The sequence below is a fragment of the Amblyraja radiata genome, chromosome 9 (genome assembly GCF_010909765.2).
Source record: "Amblyraja radiata isolate CabotCenter1 chromosome 9, sAmbRad1.1.pri, whole genome shotgun sequence".
NCBI lineage: Eukaryota > Metazoa > Chordata > Chondrichthyes > Rajiformes > Rajidae > Amblyraja > Amblyraja radiata.
Window position 1 is genome coordinate 60266457 of NC_045964.1, and position 14134 is coordinate 60280590.

The 14134-nt window shown below is 48.0% G+C and overlaps 1 protein-coding gene and 1 long non-coding RNA gene across 20 annotated transcripts in view; one reads left to right on the forward strand and one right to left on the reverse strand.

Moving 5' to 3' along the window:
* Positions 1-14134, reverse strand: part of nrxn3 (neurexin 3) — a 1403890-nt gene that overhangs the window by 485916 nt on the left and 903840 nt on the right. The window lies entirely within an intron of this gene.
* Positions 235-6345, forward strand: LOC116977196. The gene is made up of 3 exons (XR_004413146.1): positions 235-316; positions 1924-1928; positions 6336-6345. It is a non-coding gene; the product is annotated as an uncharacterized LOC116977196 (long non-coding RNA).

Consider the following 14134-nt stretch of genomic DNA (forward strand, 5'->3'; position numbering starts at 1 on the left):
TTGCGCGCGACAGGAAGTCGGGTAAAAGGAACTCGACAGAATAACTTGACCTGGAGTACTGAAACTGGAGGAAAATATACAGTCTGAAGATGGGTCTCGACCCGAAACATTACCCATTCCTTCTCTCCAGAGATGCTTCCCGTCCCGCTGAGTTACTCCAGCTTTTTGTGCCTATCTTCGGTTTAAACCAGCTGTTCCTTCCTACAGTATAGTTTAGTATAGAGATGCTCGGCCCACCGAGTCCGCACCGACCAGCGATCCCCGCACACTAACACATCCCTACACACACCGGGGCCAATATTTACGTTTACACCAAGTAACCAGTCTGAAGAAGGGTCTCGACCTGAAATGTCACCCTTTCCTTTTCTCCAGAGATGCTGCCTGTCCCGCTGAGTTACTCCGGCTTTTCGTGTCTACCTTCAATTTACCCGTAAACCTGCACGTCTTGTGGGAGGAGACCGGAACACCCCGGAGAAAACCCACGCAGGTCACGGGAAGAAGGCACGAACTCTGTACAGACAGCACCCGCAGGCAGGATCGAACCTGGCACTGGGAGGCAGCGAGACTACTGCTGCGCCACCGTGCTGACCCTAATGGGCCTGTCCCACCTACACGACTTTTTCGGTCTTTGCAGGTCACCGAAAATGTTCAACATGTTGAAAATCCAGCGGCGACCAGAAAGACGCTGCGACTCTTTGGGCGACTGAGGAGACGACTCACGACCATACAGGCGACACCCCGGCAACATGTCACGGGGTGAAGCCTGTATGGTCGTGAATGGTCGCCCAAAGAGTCGCACCTTGTTCTGGTCGCCGCTGGATTTTCAACAAGTTGAACATTTTCGGCGACCTGCAACGACCTATGACGGGTGCCGGCAGTCGCCGAAAAAGTCGCGTAAGTGGGACAGGCCCATAATGGTGCTCAGAGAAAAGAGAGAAAGAGACCATTAAAGGGCCAGTCCCACTTGGGCGTCATTTGCGGGTCACGCGGATGGCGCGCGGAGATTTTGTACATCCCAAAATCTTGGGGCGCCACGGGCGTCACTGCCTGCGTCACCATGCAGGCTTAATGCGCACTATTCGCGCATCATGTGCGCTTCATGACGAGCGCGTCGTGCGTCGTGACGCGTAAATTATGGCACTTATAAATGACGCGCAAATGACTCCCGAGTGGGACAGGCCCTTAAGTCCCGAGATTGTTAATAAGTTAAATTGATCAGAAAAGGCCTCTCTTTTCAAAATAGTCGCTTAACTATTTGCTGTAAAATAATTGCTGCGATGTCCAGACGTTGGAGGAGGTTGAATAATGGTGGTATGTTGATGGGTAATTGGCAGTAAAGTCTTTAAACAATGTCTACATTTTATTGCATACCAATCAATCAGCATTTGACGGCTTATCTATTATCAATGTGTTGTAGATCCCTCTGTAAACAATTGATGAAGTTTAAATCCAATTTTGCTTATCTAGACGACTTTATCATCGGTTAATGGATGGGTCGCAGTGAGTTACAAGATACTTGTTCAATCTGGTGACATTCCCAAGTACGGAGTTTCACTGATGTCAGCGGAATTATGACTAAATAGCTTGCCTTGCACACAGCCCAGAACATTTCTGATTCCTTGCAACAAAAGCGCGGGTAGAACACTCTAACAACATTGGGGGGGGGGGGGGAGAAAAATGTCTTAAAATTGTTTAGACACAAAATGCCGGAGTAACTCAGCGGGGCCAGGCAGCATCTCTGGAGAGAAGGAACGAATGGGCGGCGTTTCGGGTCGAGACTCTTCTTCAGACCTTCTCGCCAGAGATGCTGCCTGTCCCGCTGCGTTACTCCAGCGTTTTGTGTCAATCTTCGGTTCAAACCAGCAAATAGTTAAACAAATCTTCCGGCGCATTCCTTAAAATTGGTAACAGACTGCTGTGGAGGCCAAGTCAATGGATTATTTTGACTGATTCTTGATTAGTGTCTGAAGAAGGGTCTCGACCCGAAACGTCGCCTACTCCTTTTCTCCGTAGATGCTGCCTCACCCACTGAGTTTCTCCAGCATTTTTTGTCTACTTTCTATTTTTCCAGCATCTGCAGTTCCTTTGCCCATTGGATCCGGGTCTCTGGCGCTGTGAGGCAGCAGCTCTACCGCTGTGCCACCGTGTCACGACGTCAATATCAAATATATATATTGAACGTTAAAGCTTACATGACATTCAAATTTTTATTTCAAAATACCATAGGAACACAGAAACATAGAATAATAGGTGCCGGAGTAGGCCATTCGACCCTTCAAGCCAGCAACGCCATTCAATATGATCATGGCTGATCATCTAAAATCAGTACCCTGTTCCTGCTTTTTCCCCATATCCCTTGATTCCATTAGCCCGAAGAGCTATATCTAACTCTCTTAAAAACATCCAGTGAATTGGCCTCCACTGCCTTTCGTGGCAGAGAATTCCACAGATTCACAACTCACTGGGTGAAGATGTTTTTCCTCAACTCAGTCCTAAACAGCCGACCCCTTATTCTGAAACTGTGACCCCTGGTTCTGGACACCCCCAACATCGGGAACATTTTTCCTGCATCTAGCCTGTCCAATCCTTTAGGAATTTTATGTGTTTCGATAAGATCCCCTCTCATTAAATATTCCACGCACAGTCGATGCCATCCCGGGAATTAACCTGGTGAACCTACGCTGCACTCCTTCAATAGCAATAACGTCCTTCCTCACATTAGGAGGCCAAAATTGCACTCCAGGTGCTGTTTCACCAGGGCCCTGTACAACTGCAGTTGAACCTCCTTGCTCCTAAACTCAAATCCTCTCGCAATGAAGGCCAACATGCCATTAGCTTTCTTCACTGCCTGCTGTACCTGCATGCTTACTTTCAGTGATGTATAAGCACACCCAGGTCTCGTTGCACCTCCCCTTTTCCTAACCCGACACCATTCAGATAATAATCTGCCTTCCAGTTCTTGCCACCAAAGTGGATAACCTCACATTTAGCCACATTAAACTGCATCTGCATCTGCAGAAGAAACTTCTCTTGCAGTTTAATGCACTTTAATTAGTCTGATGATTCATGTTCATAAGTGATGGGAGCAGAATTAGGCCATTCGGCCCATCGAGTCTACTTCGCCATTTATCTGATCTATCTCTCCCTCCTAACCCCATTCTCCTGCCTTCTCCCCATAACCTCTGACACCCGTACTAATCAGGAATCTATCTACCTCTGCCTTAAAAATCGCCCGCCTCCACAGCCTTCAGATTCACCACCCTCTGACTGGCAGGCAGTGACTAGTGGGGTACCACAAGGCTCGATGCTGGGACCGCAGCTATTTACAATATTCATCAATGATTTAGATGAAGGGATTCAAAGTAACATTAGCAAATTTGCAGATGACACAAAGCTGGGTGGCAGTGCGAACTGTGAGGAGGATGCTGAGAATGCAGGATGACTTGGACAGGTTGGGTGAGTGGGCAGATGCGTGGAAGATGCAGTTTAATGTGGATAAATGTGAGGTTCTCCACTTTGGTAGCAAAAACAGGAAGGCAGATTATTATCTAAAGGGTGTCAGGTTGGGATAAGGGGAAGTACAACAGGATCTGGGGGTCATCAGTCTATGAAAGTAAGCATGCAGGTACAGTAGGCAGGAAGAAAGTGAATGGCATGTTGGCCTTCATAACAAGAGGAGTTGAGTATAGGAGCAAAGAGGTCCTTCTGCAGTTGTACAAGACCCTTGTGAGACCACACCTGGAGTATTGTGTGCAGTTTTGGTCCCCTAATTTGAGGAAGGACATTCTTGCTATTGAGGGAGTGCAGCGTAGGTTTACCAGGTTAATTCCCGGGATGGCGGGACTGTCATATGCTGAGAGAATGGAGCGGCTGGGCTTGTACACTCTGGAGTTTAGAAGGATGAGAGGGAATCTTATTGAAACATATCAGATTATTAAGGGTTTGGACACGCTAGAGGCAGGAAACATGTTCCCGATGTTGGGGGAGTCCAGAACCAAGGGCCACAGTTTAAGAATAAGAGGTGAGGCATTTAGAACGGAGACGAGGAAACACTTTTTCACACAGAGAGTTGTGAGTCTGTGGAATTCTCTGTCGGTTCTCTGGATGCTTTCAAGAGAGAGCTAGATAGGGCTCTTAAAGATAGCGGAGTCAGGGGAGAAGGCAGGAACGGGGCACTGATTGTGGATGATCAGCCATGATCACATTGAATGGCGGTGCTGGCTCGAAGGGCTGAATGACCTACACTTGCTCCTATTGACTGAAGAAATTCCTCCTCATCTCCTTCCTAAAGGTACGTCCTTTAATTCTGAGGCTGTGCCCTCTGGTCCTTGACTCTCCCACGAGTGGAAACTTCCTCTCCACATCCACTCTATCCGGGCCTTTTAATAACTGAAAGAAACTTCACTTGCCGTTTATTGTACTTTAACGTGCCTGATGATTAATGATGTTAACACTGAGGAATGGTGCGAGAGAGCTGAGTTTAAAATGATGCGATTATCAAAACAGTTCTTGTTAATTAATGTATCACTGATTATACCAATTTAGAATCTGTTGCTCTGGTGGGCTGAGTCATGCTTACATGCTAACTTCTCATCTCCCCCTTTAGACCCAAAGCTGAACACACTGTAACTTCATGGGCGGCACCAGAGCTGCTGCCGAAAGCCCCTGTCCCGCTTAGGAGACCTAAACAGCAACCTCTGGTGACCGTGACCACCACCCAGGGTTTCCATGAGGTCACCGGAGGTTTTGGTCACTCTCCCCAATGGTCGAAAGTGGCTTCCGCGTGGTCGAGGCTTCATCTTGGTTGCTGCTAATTTTTCATCATGATTAAAACTGGCCTCGACTAAAAATAGGTTGCCGTTTTAAAAATCGATCATTTTTTAGTCGCAGGTCTAGTCGAAGCCGGTTTTCTTCATAGTTGAGGAAGGTTTTCAACATGTGCGTGGGAGGTGGTAGGAGGTTGCAGGTCACCTCGAACTTTATTTTTTTTTGGGTGGCGGGCAAGGTCACCAGAGGTTGCTGTTTAGGTCTCCTAAGTGGGACAGGGGCTTTACAGCGCTTACAGTGCCAGAGACCCGGGTTCGATCCTGACCTGGGGTGCTGTCTGTATGGAGTTTGTACATTCTCCCCGTGACCTGCATGGGTTTTCTCCAAGATCTTCGGTTTGCTCCCACACTCCAAAGACAAACAGGGTTGTTGGCAGATTGGCTTGTTATAAGTGTAAATTGTCTCGTGTGTGTGTGTAGCATAATGTTAGTGTGCGGGGATCGCTGGTTGGTGCGGACCCAGTGGGCCGAAGGGCCTGTTTCTGCGCTGTATCTCCAAACTAAACTAAACTATACTAGCATCTAAAAGGCTTTTGGATCGGCAAATGGATATGCAGGGAATTGGACAGGCAGGAGTAGTTAGTTTAACTACTGGCATCATGTTCGGCACAGATATCGTGGGCCTAACATGAATGTTCTTCCTCAAATTTTGGTCCCCTAATTTGAGGAAGGACATTCTTGCTATTGAGGGAGTGCAGCGTAGGTTCACAAGGTTAATTCCCGGGATGGCAGGACTGTCATAAGCTGAGAGAATGGAGCGGCTGGGCTTGTACACTCTGGAGTTTGGAAGGACGAGAGGGACATCTTATCGAAACATACAAGATTATTAAAGGTTTGGACACGCTAGAGGCAGGAAACATGTTCCCGATGTTGGGGGAGTCCAGAACCAGGGGTCACAGTTTAAGAATAAGGGATAAACCACTTAGAACGGAGACGAGGAATCATATTTCCACCCAGAGAGTTGTGAGTGTGTGAAATTCGCTGCCTCGGAGGGCGGTGGAGGCCAGTTCTCTGGATACTTTCAAGAGAGAGCTTGATAGGGCTCTTAAAGAAAGCGGAGTCAGGGGATATGGGGAGATGGCAGGAACGGGGTACTGATTGTGGATGATCAGCCATGATCATATTGAATGGCGTTGCTCGCTTGAAGGGCCGAATGGCCTACTCCTGCACCTATTGTCTATTGTTAAAAAGGAATCAGAGGAACTTGGAGGCTTTGAGGAAAAGACCGCAGGGTGGAATTAATTCTTCATAAGACCATCATGCATAGGAGCAAAGGGCAGAGAGATCTCCTGTAAGTTCCATAAATCTTATATATATATATGTTCTCCCTATGCCTCAATCAATACATTTAATTCTCAAATGAACTGGCACAAAGTGGGCCAGTCCCACTTGGCGATTTTTTTAGGCGACCTGCCGGCGACTGTCATAGTCGTAGCAGGTCGCCAGTAAACCTGCGACAACCTACGTCATCCTGGCGACAACCTACGACAGCACCTACGTCAGGAGAAGTCAAGCTACACTCATTGGCGCCAAACCCACTGTCGGCGAAAAATGTTTCAACACACTGAAAATTTGGCAGTGACCAGAAAGACGCTACAACCTTTAGCGCGACTGAGGAGACGTCACCCGGCGACCACCGGCGAACATGTGGCGACAAACTAGTCGCCTGTAGTTTCCTAAACAATCGCCTAAGTGGCACAGGCCCATAAAAAGACCGGCAGAAATCTCTTCATCGTGGTAAATGTCATGGAATTGACATGACAGGGACACAAAAGCACCGTCAAGGATTAAAGTGACTGAGCAAAGAGAATGATATAATGTGTTGAATGTGTGGACCTAATGCATTCCAAATCCCTGAGATAATGTTCGAAAGAAGCTGTGTATTAAAGTGGAAAGAACGGACTAACTAATTATATCATAGAAGGTAGACAAAAATGCTGGAGAAGCTCAGCGGGTGAGGCAGCATCTATGGAGAGAAGGAATAGGTGACATTTCGGGTCAAGACCCTTCTTCAGACCGATGTGGGGAGTGGGGGGCAGGAAGAAGAAAGGAAGAGGCAGAGACAGTGGGCTGTGGGAGAACTGGGAAGGGGAGGGGAAGAAGGGAGAGAGCAAGGACTACCGGAAATTGGAGAAGTCAATGTTCATACCGCTGGGGTGTAAACTACCCAAACGAAATATGAGGTGCTGCTCCTCCAATTTGTGCTGGGACTCTGGCCATGGAGGAGGCCCAGGACCGAACGGTCGGATTCGGAATGGGAGGGGGAGTTGAAGTGCTGAGCCACCGGGAGATCAGGTTGGTTAGTGCGAACTGAGTGGAGGTGTTGGGCGAAGCGATCGCCAAGCCTACGCTTGGTCTCACCGATGTAGAGCAGCTGACACCGAGAGCAGCAGATGCTATCTGAAGAGATCACTAAAGTCACAGTGCTCTAGGTCTTTCCGTTTTAGTTTTTAAAGATGCAGTTTGGTAATAGGCCTCTCACCCCACGCCGACCAGCGATCACCCGTACACGCTAGTTCTCAGTGTAAGATGGTACTGCAGATGCTGGTTTACACTGAAGATGGACACGAAATGCTGGAGTAACTCAGAGGGACAGGCAGCATCTCTGGAGAGAAGGAATGGGCGACGTTTCGGGTAGGGACCCTTTTTCAGACCTGACTGCAGTCTGAGGAAGGGTCTCGACCCGAAACCTCACCCATTCCTTCTCTCCAGAGATGCTGCCGGTCCCGCTGAGTTACTCCGGCATTTCATGTCACACTAGTTCTATCCGACACGCTAATGTACAATCTGCAATGAATCTACAATCCTACACGTCTTTGGAGTGTGGGAGGTAACCGGAGCATCCAGAGGAAACCCACGAGGTCACAGGGAGAGCCTGTTTCTATCTCTGACACTATGAAAAAAAACGAAAAGCAAAGATTTGACCTTACGATCGCGGGAAGATTATTGACAAGGAATATTTGGGACAAGGACTGGGCCCTTGAATCATGCATTTTCCCTGGAAAAATTCAGGGAAATGTGTGCTGCAGTCGAATAAAAAAGAACATTTTATTTTTGAAAACACCTGTTGGCAGAAGTCTGCAAACACGCTGAAAGTGCTGACTGTTTTCAGGAATAACGTTCTTTCTCACAGAGAGCTGCAAATAGTTCCACGCATCTGTTTCAAGCCACGGGGAGCATATCGGCAGAGGAGGTTTGCAACTTGTGGTGAGAAGCTTGCTGAGAGTGCTGGCTGGTGAGGAGTAGAATGAAAGATTCAGCAACGTTGCTGGCTTGTGTTCACCCAGCAGGGGCTTGGCACATTGGTCTGGTCTGGTGTGGTCTGGTCTGGTCTGGGGTGGTCTGGTCTGTGTTGGTCTGGTCTGGTGCTGTGTTGTCTGGTCTTGGGTGGTCTGGTCTGGTGTGGTCTGGTTTGGGGTGGTCTGGTCTGGGGTGGTCTGGTCTGGGGTGGTCTGGTTTGGGGTGGTCTGGTCGTGGGGTGGTCTGGTCTGGGGTGGTCTGGTCTGGTCTGGTGTGGTCTTGTCTGGTGCGGTGTGGTCTGGTCGTGGGTGGTCTGGTCTGGGGTGGTCTGGTCTGGGGTGGTCTGTCTGGGGTGGTCTGGTCTGGGGTGGTCTGGTCTGGGGTGGTCTGGTCTGGGGTGGTCTGGTCTGGGGTGGTCTGGTCTGGTGCGGTGTGGTCTGGTCTGGGGTGGTCTGGTCTGGGGTGGTCTGGTTTGGGGTGGTCTGGTTTGGGGTGGTCTGGTCTGGTGCGGTGTGGTCTGGTCGTGGGTGGTCTGGTCGTGGGTGGTCTGGTCTGGGGTGGTCTGGTCTGGGGTGGTCTGGTCTGGGGTGGTCTGGTCTGGTGTGGTCTGGTCTGGGATGGTCTCGTTTGGGGTGGTCTGATCTGGTGTGGCCTTGTCTGGTGCGGTGTGGTCTGGTCTTGGGTGGTCTTGGGTGGTCTGGTCTGGTGTGGTCCAATGTGGTGTGGTCTGCTCTGGTGTGGCCTGGTCAGCTCAGCTCAGTTTAGCTCCGTTTAGCTTAGCTTAGCTTTGGCTTGGCTTGGTTTAGTTTAAATCTTCGACAGCCGGCCTGCGACCTACACCAGCCTGAAGCCGCAGTCTCCGGTGGGGAAGTACCGACTCTGGACTTACCTGGACGTTTACCTGCCTGCACATCTGGACGCCCGCAACGGCGACTGCGGAGGGTTGAGGTCCCGACCACGGGGGAAAATGGAGGAGGACTGGCCAATTTTTGTGACTTCCACCACAGTGATGAATGCTGTGGTGGATGTTTGTGTTACATTTTTATTGTGTATTGTGTGTTCCTTATCATTGTACCGCTGCTGGCAAATTCATTTCACTTTACGAATAAAACCGTATTGTATTGTATTATATTGTGTTTAGTTATAGTTCAGTTTAATTTATTGTTGTCATGTGTACCGAGATATAGTGAAAAGCTTTTGTTTACATGCTATCAAATCAAAGAAAAGAGTGGTCACGGTGGCGCATCGGTAGAGTTGCTGCCTCACAGCGCCAGAGACCCGGGTTCGATCCTGACCACGGGTGCTGTCTGTACAGAGTTTGAAGGTGGGATAAGGTACAAACTCCGCGCAGACTGCACCCGTAGTCAGGATCGAACCCGGGTCTCTGGCGCAGCGAGGACAGCATCTCCACCGCTGCGACCTTTAAAAAAAAAAAAAATCGATGGATGAATCAAGTAGAGCGGGAAGGAACTGCAGATGCTGGTTTGATAGACGCAAAAAGCTGGAGTATCTCAGCGGGTCAGGCAGCGTCTCTGGGGGGAAAAGCAATAGGTGGCGTTTCGGGACGGGTCCCGACATCAGACTGATGTTTAGCGAGAACTTCCTTTGCGAAATCCACGCTGACTATTCATTACTGTTTCGTGAGGATCTTCCCTTCCCCAGCATGGATGTAAAGCCAGTCGGTCTGTAATTCCCAGGGCATTTTCTTAAATATAGTTGTTACATTAGCTAATTGCCAGCCGCTGGCAATCAGCTTTACGCTAATGAATTATTAAGTAGGTGTAGTTTTTTTGCCGCTGCTATCGCTTCCCCCGATACTTTAGGAAATCTGTGAATGGAATCCAGCCGGACTGTTGGATTTCTAGAACTCTGTTCCTATTTTAAGTGAAGTTACACATCCCGCCAACTAATGTCAAATCCACCTGCACTACCCTCTTTATTCAACACCAAAGGGAGAAAATGATATGTTTCTGCCACATTCCTTTTATTACCTGAGCATCTCTCAATCGCCCCATTCCCAAATCAACCTTAGTTTTTTTTGTATTCATGTTAAAATATTTTCCTGTTTTATTATCTGTAGATTGGTTAAAATTTAAATTTAAATTTCTTTATTTATATAGCACATTTTTAGTCAACTTGCATTGACCCCAAAGTGCTTCACATAATTACATCCACACACACAGGCAAAGGTGGGTGAAGTGTCTTGCCCAAGGACACAACGACAGTATGCACTCCAAGCGGGATTCGAACCAGCTACCTTCCGGTTGCCAGCCGAACACTTAGCCCATTGTGCCATCTGTCGTCGTTACTCTACTTACTAACTAATGTAGGGCTTTATTATTATAGCCTCCGCCTACTACCACACCAATCATATTATCGCAACCTGACAAGTGCTGTTAATTAGGCCTGTCCCACTTACGCAACTTTTTCGGCGACTGCCGGCACAGGTTACAGGTCGCCGAAAATGTTCAACATGTTGGCAACCCAGCGGCGACCAGAACAAGGTACGACTCTTTGGGCGACTACTCACGACCATACAGGCTTCACCCCGCGACATGTCGCCAGGGTGTCGCCTGTATGGTCGCGAGTCGTCTCCTCAGATGCCCAAAGAGTCGTAGTGTCTTTCTGGTCGCCGCTGAATTTTCAACATGTTGAAATTTTTCGGCGAGCTTCCGAAAAAGTCGCGTAAGTGGGACAGGCCCTTTAGTTGGTACTGCTGCATGGTAGGATTAGCATGCTGCAGCTGTTGTACACAATCCAATATAAGTATATATACATGTACACCCATATATATACACACACACATACATATATATATATATCTGTCTGAAGAAGGGTCTCGACCCAAAACGTCACCCATTCCTTCTCTCCACAGATGCTGCCTGACCCGCTGTTACTCCAGCACTTTGTATCTATCTTCGGTTTAAACCATATATATATCTATATAAATATATACACACACACATACACACAAACACATATATACACACACACATATACACACATACAAACACATATATACACATAACACACACATATACACACACACACACAAATACACACCCACATATATACACACACTCACACATATTTACACACACGTAGAAACACATGTATACACAAATATATATACACATATACACACGCACACATACACACGCACACATATATACACATATATATACATATATGTATATACACATATATATATACACACATGTACACACACACATGTGTGCACATATATACACACACATATACCCACATTGAAATATGCACACGCATACATACATACACATATACGTACTTACACACATATATACACACATATATACACATATATATATATATATATATATATATATACACATATGTATCCAGATCCATACACATAAAATAAACGAAAAAAGGCTCACAACCCTTTTTCAGTCTGATTGAAAGAGGTAAAACTCCTTGATGAGGGGTGGTTGCTAAGTCAATGATAGACAAAAGTGCTGGAGAAACTCAGCGTGTGAGGCAGCATCTATGGAGCAAAGGAAATAGGCAACGTTTCGGGCCAAAACCCTTCTTCAGACTGATGTAGAGTGGGGGGCGGGAAGGACAAAGGAAGAGGAGGAGCCTGAGGGCTGAGGGAGAGCTGAAGAGGGGAGGAGACTGCGAGGGCTACCGGAAATTGGAGAAGTCAATGTTTATGCCGCTAGGGTGCAAACTGCCCAAGCGGAATATGAGGTGCTGCTCCTCCAATTTACGGTGGTCTTCACTCTGGCCATGGAGGAGGCCCAGGACAGAAAGGTCGGATTCGGAATGGGAGGGGGAGTTGAAGTGCTGAGCCACCGGGAGATCAGGTTGGTTAATGCGGACCGAGCGGAGGTGTTTGGCGAAACGATCGCCAAGCCTACGCTTGGTCTCACCGATGTAGAGCAGCAGACATCTAGCGCAGCGGATGCAATAGATGAGGTTGGAGGAGATGCAGGTGAACCTCTGCCGCACCTGGAATGACTGCTTGGGTCCTTGAATGGAGTCGAGGGGGGAGGTAAAGCGACAAGTGTAGCATCACCTGCGGTTGTAAGGGAAAGTGCCCGGGGAGGGGGTGGGAAGGGTGGGAAGGGAAGAATTGGCCAGGGAGTTACGGAGGGAGCGGTCTCTGCGGAAAGCAGATGGGGGGGGGGGGGGAGGGGGAGAATGGAAGATGTGGCAAGTGGTGGGGTCACGTTGGAGGTGGCAAAACTAACGGAGGACTACTTGTCGTATGTGACGGCTAGTGGGGTGAAAGGTGTGGATTAGGGGGACTCTGCCCTTGTTCCGAGAGGGGGGATGGGGGAGAGAGAGCAGTGTTGTGGGGTAATGAAGAGACCCTGGTGAGAGCCTCATCTATAGTGGGGGCAAGGAACCCCCGTTCCTTGAAGAATTAGGACATTTCCGATGCCCTGGTGTGGAACACCTCATCCTGGGAGCAGATGCGGCATAGACGGAGGAATTGGGAGTAGCGGATGGAGTCCTTACAGGAGACAGGGTGGGAAGAAGTGTAGTCTAGATAGCCATGGGAGTCAGTGGGTTTATAGTGGATGTCGGTCAGAAGTCTATCACCTGCGATGGAGATAGTGAACGTCAAGGAATGGTAGGGAAGTGTCGGAAATGGCCCGGGTGTATTTGAGTGCCGGGTGGAAGTTAGTGGTGAAATGGATGAAGTCAGTGAGTTGTGTGTGGGTGCAGGAAGTAGCACCAATGCAATGTCTGGCCACTGAGAATGATCACTGATGTAGGGGTTTCTATAAGAAAGTTGATCTAGTTTTAATATGTTTCACCGAAGAACCTTGGATCCTGGAAAATGAAGCTGCAGAGATGGATCAACATAATGGGGGTAGCTGAAAGGTCACGTTAAAAGAAGCTGTAATCAAATTAGGGAAGTGTTTAGATTGCAAGGTATATAGTTAGCTGGAGATTACCTTCGGGTGTTTTGTAAACCGAGCTAGGTGCAATAAAGATGGTCGTAAAACTAGAGGCGTCACTTTATGACTTCCATTTACTGAGCAAATGGAGCAAAAAAATGTTTTTGGCAAAAAATAAGTGCAGCTGTGAGACAGGTGGAGGCAACTCCGACAGAGAAAAGACAAGACAATTCTGGAGTATGGGGTACAATTTTGGTCGCCTGATTATAGGAAGGATGTCAACAAAATAGAGAGAGTACAGAGGAGATTTACTAGAATGTTGCCTGGGTTTCAGCAACTAAGTTACAGAGAAAGGTTGAACAAGTTAGGGCTTTATTCTTTGGAGCGCAGAAGGTTAAGGGGGGACTTGATAGAGGTCTTTAAAATGATGAGAGGGATAGACAGAGTTGACGTGGATAAGCTTTTCCCACTGAGAGTAGGGAAGATTCAAACAAGGGGACATGACTTGAGAATTAAGGGACAGAAGTTTAGGGGTAACATGAGGGGGAACTTCTTTACTCAGAGAGTGGTGGCTGTGTGGAATGAGCTTCCAGTGAAGGTGGTGGAGGCAGGTTCGTTTTTATCATTTAAAAATATATTGGATAGTTATATGGACGGGAAAGGAATGGAGGGTTATGGTCTGAGCGCAGGTATATGGGACTAGGGGAGAACACGTGTTCGGCACGGACTAGAAGGGTCGAGATGGCCTGTTTCCGTGCTGTAATTGTTATATGGTTATATGGTTATATAAGACTTTAGAGATACAGCGGGGAAACAGGCCCTTTGGCCCACCTAGTCCGCGCTGACCAGCGATCACCCCGTACATTAGCACTACCCTACGCTCTAGGGACAATTTACAATTTTACCAAAGCTAATGGCTTACCCCTCATTCTAAAATGGATTTGTGAATCTGCGGAAGGATTGGATGACGTTTCAGGTCTGAACAATGACCTCGTCCAGAAACTTCACCCATTCCTTCTCTCCAGAGATGCTGCCTGTCCCGCTGAGTTACTCCAGCACTTTGTGTCTGTCTTTGGTGTAAACCAGCATCTGCAGTTCCTTCCTGCACAAATAGGCATCTAACTTCTTTGCAGTATAAGTCTCTCCGTACGTTGTTATATACAGGTCTGCTTCCATTTT